At 39.4% G+C, this 12682-nt stretch overlaps 1 long non-coding RNA gene across 1 annotated transcript; it reads right to left on the reverse strand.

Moving 5' to 3' along the window:
- Positions 1-1458: 1458 nt before the first annotated feature.
- On the reverse strand, positions 1459-4425 carry LOC112740986 (uncharacterized). The gene is made up of 5 exons (XR_003171349.3): positions 3899-4425; positions 3042-3185; positions 2536-2613; positions 2346-2383; positions 1459-2163 (listed from the first exon to the last, which is right to left on the reverse strand). It is a non-coding gene; the product is annotated as an uncharacterized lncRNA (long non-coding RNA).
- Between the last annotated feature and the right edge of the window lie 8257 nt (positions 4426-12682).

Genomic DNA, 12682 nt, shown 5'->3' on the forward strand with positions numbered 1-12682 from the left:
CTCATCCAACTAAAACATAACAACTGAAAGAAGAATACCAAATACTAATGTTGTGAAGCAATTGATACATACCATTAATATAAAAAGAAACCAATTGGAGAATAAAGTATACAAAATCCACTATCAGGTGTCAGAAATTCACAATTATGATTTCAACCATAGAATAAATTGATAAATGACTAAGTGGATAAAAAACGTATGGGAAAGAGAGCTTAATTTTTCTGAATCTAAAATCATTAGGAATTGTGGTGCAGAATCCTCTGTAACAAACAAAGAACTCAATCAAACAATGGCAACCCAATATTTTAAAAGCAAAATTATATCCCTCAAATAGAAAAAATAAGTCATAATATATAGGCAAATCAGTACCCAACTCTTTGAAAAGCAAATAAGCAGGAGAAGGCACATCAACGAAAATGAAAAAGAAAAAAAAGCATTGAACACTAAGTACAAAGGAAAAAAAAGAGCCAGAACATTAAGTACAACAAAGTACTGAATCTTCTTACTCACGTAATTGTTCGAGGGATTTCCTATCAAATTTATCAGTCACATAAGCAAGTTTTTTGAGAAGTTCATGGCCCTAAATCATTTAAGAAATATAAATAGTTATTTTTCTAGAAAACAGGATGCACAATGCACGCAATGCAAAATAGTTGATCTCTAAACTCTTATTATGTAGAACAATAGATTCTCATAAATGAAAAAGTCTAAGAAAGAACTATCTTAATTCTATAGGAACAGAGACTTTCGAAAGAAAAATTGTAAAAATGGTTTAAATGCATATATTTGCCAAACATATAATTTTTCAAGACAAAGAGACAAATTCACCATCTCAACAAACCATAAATATTTACTCCAAACCATAAATATTCAAACTTTGCGCCAGTTAAATCCACCTCATCGAACTAAAACATAACCACTGAAAGAAGAATATCAAATACTAATGTTGCGAAGCAATTGATACATACCATTAATCTAAGAAGGAAACAAACCAGAACGAACTCACCCACAAATAAAATAGTGGCCCATTGGTGATTCTTCAAATCTTATTAATAAACTGAATAGTAATGGAGGATCTGTTAATTTTATTAATAAGTTCAACTATGTCCTGTTTCATGCATCTGCTCTTAAGTGAGGAAAAAGAAACTAAACTGTTAAATTTTGTGTTTTATTTGTTCTTCGTTCTGTTTACTTTTTCTCTTTAAAAAGTAGAATCTTGCTTATGTATGAATGAGATATCAAAAGATTTTCTGCCTGCACACTAAAGAAAGCAATTTTTCTTCTTTTTTTTTTCCCTTGATAATCTAGAATGATCTATGGTTCCTTCGTGAGGACATTTATAGTCTTGGTACCATGGTTACTAACCAAATCAGATATAAAATATTTAAACGGATAATTAAAATGAATAATTAATGACAACATAATAGAACATACACAAAGTGACACCACTAAGGAATCTTATGGAAACTTACTTGTTTATTCAAATTAATGTAGATATAGGTTTAATGTTCGTTCTCATCAATCCTTGCGAATGCAGAAAGGAACTTATCAACATCATCAAACTTACTATCAAGCAATGTGCTCGAAATACTTCACATCAAAATAGAACCCAATCTCATACTAAAGCCTAAGAAAACCCCATAAGTAAATGACAACTATCAGTAGATTAATTGGAAAAACGAATTACCACTTATTTGTGATTCCTTCTAATAGTTTTCTTAGTGGAATTCTTCACACCCATGGATCTTGTCTTCATATTGCACTATCGAGAAGCCTTTGCAGCTTTGCTGTCTGGTAATGTGCCCATTTCTATTGTTGGTAAGTTCTGGTTGTTAGAAATCAGATCTCAAATAATTTTAGTAAAATCAACATATAAAAAAGGAACCATAAAGGAAACATTAAGCAAAAACATCTACCAAAATTCATAGAGAACCATGACCTCTACTATATGTGTGCTTGTACATCATGGGGTGAACCAGAAAAAAGAAAATAATGCACACTAAGAACATTTAAAAGAGAGAAACTGCACAATCCAAACCACCAATAATTGCTATTGCTAACACCATGACTCACACGACACTAAATGAGAAACCTCTTGTTTAGTAGATCCAATCAGTTCAAAGGATTCTAAATCCCAAAATTTTAGTGTACTGCCTGCTGACCCTGCAATACAATTTGTGATATTCAAAAGCTTAAGAATAAATATTGAGACTTTCAATCTTTTAGGCATCAAGTCATAATTAAGTTAACCAAAATTAGAGGGAAAAAATATATGTATAAATGCCAAGTCCACACAAATACATATTATGCTTAGTATGAAAAGTTAATTTGCGAGTGGTCCATACATTTGCACTTTCTACGTTGGTGATATATGTTTGGGGGACTGCATTGAAATAAAAAAATAAATTAGCTTCTTATTTAATTAGATCCTTATATAGAGAAGAGAAATTTGCTATATCTAGTAAGATATTTAGATAGTACATGTACTAAGATTGACATTAGTAAAATAATTAAGAAGTGAATTGAAATTTACACCTTGAATTATGTACTTTTGCTGGTAGTAGATTTAGATACTTAAGACACCCACGAACTGTTAGTATAGAGAAAGTTTTCCTAAAAGAAAGAGTGAACTAAAATAAGAAAACATACTCAGCTGAATTTAAGTCTTCAACTCTATTATCATTAATACTATATAAATTGATGTTCAATGCTTGGTTAACATATAAGTTGACTACATGTATATGGTGCATCCCATGTCTATCCTTAAACTTTAAGAAAACATAAAATTTGAATAAAAAGTCTATGTAAATATAGACTGTCATCTTTTAAAATAAATAAAAAAAAAAACTTAATTAGATGGTAAATGAAGAATACCATCATGTTTATACTTTGAAATCAACGGATCCAAGTTGCTCCTCCACTTTGCACCCCAAACCAATTTATTTAAAAAAAATCACGATGGCTAAGATCACAAAATTTATTTCAATTGCAAGGAGTATAATAATGTAACAAAGAGATCAGAACGAAGAGATCCTTCTTACATATTGCCATTGATCACTCCCAAATGCCGAACCAATCTCCGTATTTCTGTTGCATGCTCTACTGCTTCAATACCGGTTTTTATATAAGGCTCGGAAACTATCTCAAGCAAAGGTGCCCTGCTCTATTTAGATCAACCATTCAACCTATCATGAAAACACCAGAAACTTCAACACTATTTTATCATAGATACAGCTAGTTGAGCATATTATGTGTGATCTAACAATGAAATAACTAAAGGTAGTTGAGGGATTATCCAAATATAGATGTGTTTAAAAAATATGTAACTCAGTATAACAGATGCACAACAAATAAAAACCAAGGTTGCGAGAACCGTTAAGTAATTGGTTTAATGATTTACTGGTTCAACCGGGATTCAACTGATTTAATTAAATATAAAATAATTTTTTTAAAAAATTAACTCTCCCATATGTGAACTTCTGTAAATCAATCAAGTCACTCTTCAGAACATCCAAAACAGATACCCAACCTAAGAATCATACTCAACCAAATCATAGGAAGCCATATAGTAATTTCAATGCAGAATTGTGGCACTGTTTTGATTTTGAATCAATAACAGCAAAACAACAATTCACCAAAACAAATATAAAATATTGGATTTAAAAATCAATCTCAGCAGAATAAATAAATTATACAATTGAATTTATAACTCAATCTCAGCAGAATTAATTCAAGATCAACGGACAGAATTCAAATAAAAATTCAAAACATTAATATCTCAAAATCCAGCAGAATCATCAATAATACATCATATGCATGTTCAGAATAAATTTCAAATTTCAAAGTTATAGAGTCAGGGAGATAGAATCAGGGAGAGTTAGAGACTGAAACTTGGGACCTGAGAGGGTTGAAGGCTTGAAGCAGAGAAGAAGAGACTTGAGACCTGAGAGGGTTGTAGCAGAGACTAGAAACTCCACACGAAGAGAAGCAACGACGGCGAGACACAGTGCGGAGCAGAGAAGCAGAAACGAAGATGAGGGGAGAAGCAGCAACGACCCACGGCGAGGAGCAGAAAAGCGGCAACCCACGGCGAGGAGCAGAGAAGCGGCGACGACCCATGGCGAGGAGCAGCGACAGAGAGAGCTCGGACAGAGATGGCGAGAGAGAGAGAGGAGGGAGAGAAGGGTTCGGCGATGAGTTTTAGCTCTGAAGTGGAATGGTGGGAAGTGGCTATTCTTCAAGGAGAAGAAAGGATTATGGATGGTGGCTGTTCTTCGATTCCAAGAGAAGATTAGGGTTTTCTCACCTTCTGCTGAGTGAGGGTATTGTGGGGGGAGGTGTTATGCGCTGGGTGAGAGAGAGAAAGGGGTGGGGTGGGAGGTGTTATGCGCTGGTTTTTTTTTTTTTTTTTTTGTAAACGGCGCCGTTTTAATTTGGAGGAGTGAACCGATCTTATAAAAAATCGGTCCGATTCAGTCGGTTTATTAATTAACCACCAATTTGACTTTTTTTTGACCGGTTTTTTACAGAACGATTTTATAGTCTAACTGGACCGATCAAATGACTGATTTTCGGTTAACCTGATTGAACCGATCAGTCTGGTCCAATTCTCAGAACAATAATTTTTAATATAAACAAATTTAATATAATTGTCATGTATTATTGTCAATTTTAAAATTATAAGACAATTTTTAAATTATTTATTAGCAATTTTTTATATTGTCAAATTCAACATGACATCCTCATAGTACTAAAAGTATATATATTAATTGAATTGGACTTTTTTTTCACTTTGTTTGGACTAAAAATTCATTCCTGACATCATTGGATCTGTTTGTGACCATGACATGATATTATTCAAGCATTGAATCACCGGATCTAAATTTGAGTCACGGGATTAAAAGAAAAAATAAAATTCAAAGAAAATAATTTCTATGGTGAGCTCTTCTCCTCTCACTTATGAAAATATAAATAGTAAAATAAAAGAAAAGTTTAAGGACCAGCAACTTTGTTAAATTCTGGCCAGCATGTAACCAGCAAAGAAAGTGAGTCATTGGATGAAATCTCACACCAATCTCACACCAATAAAACTATTATTGATGGCTATTTGATGGCTACAAATTACAAAAGTTGTTGGCCTCCTAGCATTCCTCAAAAATAAAATCAGATGCACTGCATACATTTTACAATAATTGGATAATCATATTTTAATGAATGAAGTTTTGTTATTAGAATTACTGAAATTTTTAATTTTAATTTATTAACTCTTGAATTTTATTCATCATTTGTTTTTTGTATATTTTTTAATACGAAATAAGAATGCTATGACATGATATGTTAAATAAAACTGATGTTAATGATATGTTATATTTTAGTTTAAGTTTGTAAGTATGAAATATGGATACTTTGTTAAGATGTCGTATTTATGTATTTATATGTCGGATATATTTTGGATACTACACTATTTATCGATACTCATATTTTTTATTTTTTGTTGTCAACTGTGACTTAATAAAAAATAAAAAAATTTAAAATACATATTAATACTATGTCAGTATGTCCAGTCTTATTTTAATATATATATATATATATATAATGAATTTTAAAATAGTACATATTATTATTTATTAAAACAAAAATATTTTAAATACATTATATAATTATAAAAGGCATTAAAAATAATTTGAAAAAACCGTTTTGTTTAACAAGAATAGCAATGAATAAAATTATATTTAAAGAAAAATATTATACTTTACACCTTTAACTCAGTTTTATATGAATCGTATATATCTTTTGAAAAATATGTACATATTATATATGTGATCTCTTAATATTTTTAGAGATTAATATTTAAAGTGGTCTTTAAACACACATAATTTAACTTAATTTTTTAAAGATTTAATGTTTAATTTTTTCTCTAATTAAAGATATATTTAAATATTAACAAAGTTAAATTTTCTGTTGACTTTTACTGACCTGTAGTATAAGATAAAAATCATCACTTTTACATTTTTGTGATATGTGATATGTGATATTTAAGGATTGGACAACAAAGTTAATCACTTAATCTAACCTAATTCTCATATATATTTTTCAAAAATTAAATAAAAATTTGGATAAAACATAACCCGACCACCACCGCTGGCATTGCTCCACCGCGACGACTCCCTTGAAGGTTAGAGCCATCAGGTACAATGACATCCTTTGCCTTAGTGAGTACATAAACTTTATAACCTCCATCTCCAACTTAGATTAGGAATAGGAAGAAGAAACGAACGGAAAAAGGGAAAAAAAAATAGGAGGAAGTGCTGTCAACCACTCACATGCGCATCGTTTTTTTTTTAGTGCTTCTTTTCCCAAACCCAAATTAAATTAATGAACATTTTATTTTCTTCATTGTTCATTTGCATTTGCCCAACTCAGCTTTAACTTAATTAATAATAATTGAAATTCTGCCAAACAAATTAATTGAATCTTAATTTCATGGCTTTGGTTTCATTTCATACTATCACCAAAAAAAAAATCAAGGAACAAGATTAGTAACTAATTGTTGGAGTAAATAAGAGAAATGACATCAGGAAAATGAAGGAAATTGATCATTTTTTTTTTTGGTATTAGGGCAATTGATCATTATTTCATTGTAATTGTCATTGACAAACACATACACTTATAGAGATAGGAATGTGGACAAACAAATAAAAGAAGGCCTTTGTTTCTTAATCTTTAGGGCTTTAAAAAATTTGATCACACCCTTACAAGGAGAGTCTTTCAATAATACTTTAAAAAAAAAAACTAAACTTTCCAGTAGAGGGAGGAGGAGAAAAAAAAGAAAGAAAGAAGGCTTCAACCTTAAATCAGCCAACAACTCGCCTCGGGAGGATCAAAGCACGCCGGATCGAGTCTTCAAATTGATTTGGAAGTGGAGCGGTTCGGAGCGAATTCGCTCCTTCCTTTGGTTAGTCGCCAATGATGCTATTTTAACAAATATCAATCAGTAGAAGAAGACATTTATCTGCCTCTACTAGCTGCCCGCGCTGCAACTACCTCATAGAGGACGTCCTTCTTGTGTTACGTGATTGTCCTTATGCCAAATTAGTATTGTTACGGACCAGAGTCCAACCCCACTAGTCGCCGGGTCGGGGCGCCATCCCTGACCCAGGCCCAAGCCATCCCTCACGACAGGAAGAGTCCGACGGATCGGTTTCCAACACCCGACCGGGGCACGCCCGGCTTACACTCCGTACGACCCAGGTCACTAGTCGGGTCGGTATCCTTGGGGCCGCCCCCGAGTCCCGATCCAAGTCTAGAACAACCTGTTCCTCCCACGTGGACTAGGACAGCTCATAGAAGCTCCTTGGCCAGTGGGTAGGGGTGACAAACGAGCCTAAACCCGTCGGGTCGGCCCGCGTAACCCGCCAAAAAAGGCGAGCTGGGCTGGAAAATTAGGACCGCCAAATAGCAAAAGCCCGCCTAACCCGCACTGCTTAAACCGCGGGTTTTGGCGGGCTTTGGCGGGGTGGGGCGGGCTTCCCCGCCGGGCTTAGTATTTTTTTTTATCAAGGGGTATTTTTACAATTTTTTTTGCCAAAACCCAACTTTCTCCAACCCAACTTACAAGAGAATGAAGATGAAATTGAGTGCTTTGGATTATGTTTATTTTGTTTTAGAGACTATTTATAATTATGTTTTGGATTATATTTATTTTGCTTTGGGAACAATATTTATAATTATGTTTTGGATGAAAACTTGGTTTATATTATGTTTATTAGATATTTATAATTATAAAGACTTTAATGTTTGTGAATATAAAAATTATAATTTGTTTATACTTTTAGAAATTATAATAGTTAAAATAAAAAATATAAGAGATTTTTTTATACTTTTATATATATTATTTAATAATTAAAAGTAAAAAAAAAAAGATATTTGGCGGGCTGGGATTTGGGACCGCCTCACTAGGCGGGGCGGGGCGGGCCAACCGCCAAAGGGCGGGCTTCTGGCGGGGCAGGGCGGGCTTCCCCGCTTGCCACCCCTACCAGTGGGATAGGTCATCCATGGGCCGCCCTGCACAGTATATAAGGGGAGAGGACAGCTCTCCCCCAAGGTACGTCACATCTTACCTAATTTGGTCATCCCCTCGTACGGACACTATCTTGACCGTCGGAGTGTCTTTGCAGGAGGCCACCCCCTCGTCCTCCTCTCCTCCGGCACCATCAACTCACTGAGCACACCTCAAACGCCCATTCCAGATCAACCCGGGGTTTCCCTCTCTAACCTTCTCATCACCACCCGATCCACCGAGCACTCGAGATCCCACGGTAACGAACATTGGCGCCATCTGTTGGGACCCTGGAGTAGACATGGAGCGACCTCCACGTCGGAAGAGCTTCGCGAAGGAGGAGGAGCCTGCCTGAGTAGAGCGAAAGGAAGAAAGACTATCAACGAATTTTCAGCTATGATATGTACTAAATTCCTAGCAATGAAGTTCGTGACGGACAAAGGAGCTGTTGGCTCCATTAGGGGAGACTTGGAAGCGGTGGTTGCCTACGACAACGCCAGTCTCTCCCTAAGAAAAGAGTCTAAAAAGGCAGCTGGCGTGTTTTTGGCAAACTGGATATAAGGATAGAAGACAAGCCGAGACCAAACCAGAGGGGGACATGGAGAAGTTCCAGATACGGAAGTCGGCAAAACAGTTTACCTTCGTAAACAAAAATCTGCCCCATGAACTCAAGGGCCCCTCATGGAGGTCGTAAGGGCAAACGGCGACCTCTTCGCGTGGACGCCATCAGACATACCGGGCTTGGATCCAAGGTCATGTCCACCGACTAGCCGTCAAACCAGACGCAAAGCCAGTAGCACAGCGACGAAGGAAAATGTCCCAAGAAAGGCCATGAGGTCGCCAAACAAATAGCCAGGCTACTTGAAGCTGAGTTCATCAAAGAGCTTAAATATCGACATGGCTATCAACGTCGTCCTGGTCAAAAAAGCTAGTGGAAGATGGAGAATGTGTGTCGACTATTCCGACCTAAACAAAGCATGTCCTAAAGACTCTTTCCCCTCCCCACATCGACACCTTGGTAGACTTGGCGCAGATATCGTTTCTCAGCTTCATGGACGCGTACTCCGGCTATAATCAGATCCCGATGCACCAGCCTGATGAGGAGAAGACGGCGTTCATACACCAGGAGGCACTTATGTTACAGTAATGCCATTTGGATTGAAGAACGTGGGGGCCACCTACCAAAGACTAATGAGCAGAGTCTTCCATGACCTCATCGGCAAGATAGTAGAGATTTACGTCGACGACATCTTGGTAAAATAAGGCAGAGCCAAGCAGCCTTATAGACGACCTCCAAGCTGTCTTCGAAGCGCTAAGGAAATTCAAAATGAGGCTCAATCCACTCAAGTGCGCGTTTGCTATAGAGGCCGGAAAGTTCCTAGGTTTCATGATAACACAACGGGGGGTTGAAGCTAACCCAAACAAGTGCGAAGCCGTCCTAAAAATGACAAGCCCAGGGTGTGTCAAAGATGTACAGCAACTCACCGGGAAGCTTACGGCTCTATCCCAGTTCCTCGGAGCTTCGGCGGAAAAGGCCCTCCCATTCTTTCAACCTAATGAAGAAATGAATCGCCTTCGAGTGGACCCCGGCATGCGAAGAAGCGTTCAGCCATTTCAAAAAGATACTTTCAGAACCACACCGTGCTCACAAACCAAGAGAAGAGAACCTCTGTACCTATACCTAGTAGTGACCACACAGGCCATGGCGGTGGTTCTTGTCCGAGAAGAAGATAGACCAGCGCCCAATATACTTCATCAACAAAGGACTCCCAAGGGGTGGAGTTGAAGTACACCAAGCTGGAAAAGCTGGCTTATGCCCTGCTAACCTCATCAAGAAGACTCAAACAGTACTTCCAACGGCATGTGATCATCCTAAGAACCAACCAGGCCATTTGGCAAGTTCTCCAGAAACCCGACCTCGCAGGGAGGATGATGGCATCGGCAGTAGAGCTGTCCCAATATGATTTGCAATACGAGTCCAGACAAGCATCAAAGCCCAAGCAATGGCAGATTTCCTGGTAGAGGTCACAGGAGAGGCACACGACATACCGAACACATGGTGGAAGCCACTTGACGGAGCATCCAACCAAATGTCCGGAGGGACCGGATCATTCTCGAGAACTCGGTAGGGGTAGCTTACGAGCAGTCGATCAAGTTCGATTTCCCGTCTCCAACAACCAGGCAGAATACGAAGCACTGATAGGAGCGCTAATCCTAGCTAAAGAAATCGAAGCATCCAGGGTAGAAGTTAGTAGTGACTCCCAGATCGTCACATCCCAGATAAACGGCAGCTACCAGGCCAGGGACACACTACTACAAAAATACCTAGAAAAGGTAAAAAAGTTTGCAAAAACTTCGAGGAAGTCATAATCCAGCATGTTCCTAGGGAAAGGAACGCCCGAGCAGACCTCCTCTCCAAGCTAGCGAGCACCAAGCCTGGGACAGGGAACAGGTCTCTAATCCAAGGACTGGCAACTGAACCAGCAATCATCTTATGTGCAACCCAGACCCCAAGCCCACCTGATGGATAGACCCTATCTTCCGATACCTGGAACACGGCGAAAATACCCTAAGACGAGAAGGAAGCACAAGCCACCAGGAGGGAAGCCCCACAAATATGTGATCATACAAGGGCAGTTGTACAAGCAGGGTCCACCAACCCTTGCTCAAATGCCTATGCCCGACCAGAAGGACTACGTCCTAGAGCGAAGTCCATGAGGGGTGTTGTGGTCACCATATTGGGGAAGGTCGCCGGCAAAGAAGATCATCCGAGTAGGGTATTACTGGCCACGATGATGTCGGACGCTCAGGGGTTCGTCAGGAAATGCAAGAAATGTCAAGAAAATGCCAACTTCCACAAAGCTCCACCTGAGGAACTTAGTTTGATGATGGCAACCCAACTAGAAGACTACGATAGATCCACTCGCAAGGTGCAGATACCGAGATCTCCAGATATTCGCAGACCATTTCAAAACAGCGAATAACAGCCCAACTACGGTAGCTGTGACGGAGCATATCGCACCGTTAGAACCATGAAGAAGAGAGGGAAGCAACTCCCAAGGTTTGAACATGGGTTTATAAACCCACCAATCAACACCGAGGGAGGCCAGTTCTTTTGACAAAGCATGCTCCCGATTGGCAGGAAACGTAAACCTGGTACAAAAACGAACGCCTCCTCGGGTCCTCCTCTCCTCCGGCTGGGCGAAGATCTGGAGGCTCTCACGGTGACTTATATAGGGGCGTCCTTCACATCGGAAAGTAACCCAGGCGTAGTGATCGACAAAATCGGCTAGCGGCCGCTGAGACCATGTTCGGGAAGTACAGGGCGGTCAGCCATACCTACAAGCGGGGACACCACTCTAGTTAGAACGGGAGGTTCACGGAACCCTCAAAAGGTATAGGAAGCTAAACTACAAAACTTACCCTAAAACCACCCCCTAGTACCAAACATCAACTACACTAACCCCAGAACTCAGCAAAACCTAAGAAAAACCCAATGGCGTAGACCCCTCTAAAAGAAGAAGCAGCAAAAGCAATACAAAAGCCCAGGCATGCATAGGAAAACGCAACCGGAAAAAGCACAAAAGGAATACCAAAAGAAAACCAAAAAGCAATGAAAACCATAAACAATGTAACCAGGAAATGCAGAAGTGAGGAAGAGAATCCGAAAGAAAGAAAGAAATCTGGAAGCGCGAACGAATCGAAGCAGCAAAAAAAAGAGTAGAAAAAGCAACATTAGAGGAAAAAAAGGGAAAAAGAAGAATGGGAAATGAGAGTTGAAAATAAAAAGGGGCAAGAGTGGAACGTCAAGAAGAAGCCAAAAGGCAGGGCATACCTGTCATTTCAGCAAATTCAAACGAAATTAGGATTTAATGCCCAGCGCAGAGCCAGGAACGTCAGAACGAGATGACCACGCGTAGAAACATGAAACGCATCACGAGCCCAAAGAAAGACATCCCACTCGCGAGTAGGACAAATCGCAGACGACGCAAACTCAGGCTGGCCGTTGGGGGGCACTGTTATGGACCAAAGTCCAGCCCAACTAGTTACGGGTCGGGCCCACCCGACCCAGGCCCAACATCCTCACGACAGAAGAGTCCGGCGGGTCGGTTTCCAACACCCGACTAGAGGCATGCCCGGTTTACACTCCGTACGACCAGGTCACCAGTTGGGTCGGTATCCTTGGGGCCGCCCCGAGTCCCCGATCTGAAGTCTGGAACGACCTGTTCCTCCCACGTGGACTAGGACAGCTCATAGAAGCTCCTTGGCCAGTGGGCTAGGTCATCCATAGGCCCGCCTTACACAGTATATAAGGGGAGAGGACAGCTCTCCCCCCAAGGTACGTCATATCTTACCTAATTTGGCCATCCCCTCGTACGGACACTAACTTGACCGTCGGAGTGTCCTTGCATGAGGCCACCCCCTCGTCCTCCTCTCCTCTGGCACCATCAACTCACTGAGCACACCTCAAACGCCCGCTCCAGATCAACCTGGGTTTCCCTCTCTAACCTTCTCATCACCATCCGATCCACAGCACTCGAGATCCCACGGTAATGAACAAGTACGGAATCTACTTCATCCGCATCAGTTTGTTCAAAACTTTTACAACCTCAATGCTAGAGA

The sequence above is a fragment of the Arachis hypogaea genome, chromosome 14, assembly GCF_003086295.3.
Source record: "Arachis hypogaea cultivar Tifrunner chromosome 14, arahy.Tifrunner.gnm2.J5K5, whole genome shotgun sequence".
Taxonomy (NCBI): Eukaryota; Viridiplantae; Streptophyta; class Magnoliopsida; order Fabales; family Fabaceae; genus Arachis; species Arachis hypogaea.